The 3,381-nt window shown below is 39.6% G+C and overlaps 1 long non-coding RNA gene across 1 annotated transcript; it reads right to left on the bottom strand.

Moving 5' to 3' along the window:
* Window positions 1-318: 318 nt before the first annotated feature.
* LOC311490213 lies at window positions 319-1,220 on the bottom strand. Its single transcript, XR_014699148.1, has 3 exons — window positions 1,087-1,220; window positions 726-815; window positions 319-628 (listed from the first exon to the last, which is right to left on the bottom strand). It is a non-coding gene; the product is annotated as an uncharacterized lncRNA (long non-coding RNA).
* Window positions 1,221-3,381: the final 2,161 nt, after the last annotated feature.

The following is a 3,381-nucleotide window of genomic DNA, read 5'->3' on the forward strand; positions in this document are numbered from 1 at the left end:
CACACTGTATTGGTTTGCATTCAGAATCTTGAGGTTCCCTGCAGCTGAGGCACTGCAAGCCATTCTCTGTGGTCACATCAGGGTCTAAAACAAAACAGAAGACTGGTGTGACACACTCAGATCTGTTGGAAACAAGTCGCCAGAGGAGGCAGCAACATCAGAGAGCACAGTAAAGAATAAGAATAATGTGCACAATATAAAAATAGATGAAAGTTTTAGATTGTTACAGTGTCTCTGTGCATGGGCTGTAATATTAAGGGAAAGGAATACAAGTTTACATCAACACATCAAGAGTCATACAGCTTAAGATCAGTCATGGATCATAAAGCTTTGGACAATTGAACATACTGACATGACTGATACTGATTCATTAGGCTTCACCTGAATGCAGCTCCACAAGTTGGTATGTTGGTAAAGAGGCAACCTGTCACAGGTTTACAAGGTATGATAATCATATAATACTTACAAGGAACATTGTAATCGTTGCAGAGATCAGTGTTGCAGCAACGAATGGAAAAAGCATAAATTATGGATCCATCTCTCCATGAATATGTCTTTGTCGTGCACTCAGAGGACGGCATGCAGCGCCTGCTAAAATAGTGCTGGATCCCCTCGCCGAGATTGATACCTGAGAACAACTGTGTTAATGTAAAGAAGTGCCAATACAGCAGAAACCTCTCAAATGACAAAGTAAGTGAATGTTACGTTATTTATGTGCTTTCTACCTCGATGAGCCGTGACTGCGCACACTTCATCAGATGAACATGTCTGTTTTAGACTGTTTCCATCATTCACCAGACATTGAAGAGCTTCAGCTGCAGCAAAGAAAAAGAAATACATGCTAATGAATAAATGCTAAGTAACTGAAATCACCCTGTTGTGAGTGAATAGTAACATAGTTAAATAGGTCTTGTAAGTGACAAGTGTTGATTCTTATGTAATTAGAATGGTAATAATACCTTCACAGCCCTCAGACCAACATACTTAACGTTTATCTCCTTGTTTTTCTGTGAAGTGATTTGGATTCTGTCTTAAATTAAACTCTAATCAGCAGCAAACCTCTTAAAAGCTTTAAATCAGACTCACTTGTGCTGGAGAGCATTCAGATGAGAGTGAGAGTCAGAATCATCTTCATCGTGGTGGGTCAATCTGCAGACTTACGCTTCTCTAGATGCTTCGTCTTCCTCACAGTCCAGTGATGTGCATGTGTCAGGTTGACTGTAGCTGGTGTAGCTGTGAACGTTGGAATGTATGCATGTGTGGAAGTGTGTCACTTCAAGGTTTGTGTGGTTTTAAGTATAGCGTGCCACCCACCACAACATGATGCTGCCACCCCTGTGCTCCAGACATAACGATGCTCATTGTGGCCAAACAGCTGAAATTTTGTTTCATCAGACCAGAGGACATTTCTCCAGATGTCATCCCATGTGCAGCTGCAAACCAGAGTCTAGATTTTTTTATGACTGTGTTTGAGTATTGGCTTCTTCCTTGTTAAAAAGTCTCTTAGGTCATGTCATTGTAGGACTCATGTCACTGAGGATGTAGATATTTTGTACCTTTGTTTCTTCACAAGGTCCTTTTGTGTTGTTCTAGATTTGATTTGGACTTTTCTTACCAAAGTACGTCCATCTCTAGGAGACAGAACGTGTCTCCTTCCTGGGTAGTACTAATGTTTCCTTGTCCCATGGTGTGTAGTATTGTTTGTACAGGTGAACATGGAACCTTCAGGCATTTGGACTATGCTCCCAAGGATGAACCAGACTTGTGGAGGTTTCTCATGATGTCTTTGCAGGTTTTATTTTAATTCCCCATGATTAGACTCAAATTAAGTCAATTATCAGTCAGAAGCTTGTAAAGACCTTTTCTGAATGTTTCCAAGCTGTTTAAAGACACAGTCAAATGAGTACGGGTAAATGTCTGACCCACTGGAATCATAATGGAATGAACTCTGAGTGAAATAATCTATCAGAAACTAATTCTTTGAAGAATGACTTGTGTAAATCTTAAGAGAAGATGTTGTAAAATGTGGAGTGATTAAAACAATCTGTTTTAATGACTTCAGCCTAAGTGAATGTTAACGTCTGACTTGGAAGCTAATTCTAAATAATGAGGACTAACTTGTGTTTGTTTATTTGTTAAATAAGAGTAACCACTTCCGACGAAGAACATTTTCATTAAGCACAAGTAAACTAATGGTACATGTCGCTTTAAAGTCTTTAAAGTGTGTGGTTTTTGTTTGTTTCCTTTAGTTTTACAGTAGAGGAGGGGTGTCAAACTGATCCGTGAAAGGGCCATGTGGCTGCAGGTTTTCATTTCAACCATGCAGCACCCATGCAGTGGGTGTGGCTGGCAAGTTTTTGTTCCAATCAAGCAAGAGGACGCCTGAAATGACTACGTGAAGGCAGTTCAGTTGATTGATTGAGCCAAGTCAGGTGTGCTGCTGCATGGTTGGAATGAAAACCTGCAGCCACATGGCCCTTTCACGGATCAGTTTGACACCTGTGCAGTACAGGATCCATTTTCACATTTGTGTCTCATCCCGTGATGGACTGAGTTCTTCTCTCGGTGCAGCTTGATGTTGTTTGCATGCAGGTCTTCTGCATTAAATCTGGCACATCGTAACAGAAACATAGCAAATGATGCAGCATAAGTTATATCGATTGATGCAATGCTGGACAAGCTGTAAGCATCACAGCACTCAGTTAGTAACACGATGTTCAGCAGCTGCTCACTTTCAGATTGCATTTACTGTTTTCAGTTCTTAAACATTTTAAGATAAAAATAATTACAAAATGCAAAGAGTAAATTATGAAGTAGGCAACATGGAACAGCAGTCTCTCAGTGGCAGTGAGAGACTTTCTTTGTGTTTGCTCTGTAGACCACAGCATCCTGTTGTTAGAGTGAATCAGTCTGCAACCTGTGCTCTACTTCTTTTAGTAAACTTTGTAGTTTAAACCGGCAGGTTTGTGGAGTGAGGAAGTATGACTAGATAAGTTTCTGAGTACTCTATACATTTTCTCAACCACGTAGTACTTCCTTGTATAAAACACTAGGGTTGGTGCCACTTCTGTGTTTATTTTTGTTAAGCTCTATTTGTAGATAGTCAGAGTCAAGTTTTTATTTGCATTTTGTTTCAGTTGTAGCCTCAGTATAGGACTAGATTTGTTGTATGCTTTTAATTTATTATAGGACACATCTGAACCCAGTGTGTTGTCAGCGTGACTCAGTGGAGCATTTTAGTGTCAAACCACTGAACACTTTACCAAATGCTGACATTGTTTAAGAACTGAATTGTTTCTAGAGAGTCCATCTTGAGTTTGCTTCATGCTTAAAATAATCACTGTTTTGTACATATTTTAGTTATTTCATGCTTCTTTGTTT

The sequence above is a fragment of the Chelon labrosus genome (genome assembly GCF_963514085.1).
Source record: "Chelon labrosus genome assembly, chromosome: 7".
NCBI lineage: Eukaryota > Metazoa > Chordata > Actinopteri > Mugiliformes > Mugilidae > Chelon > Chelon labrosus.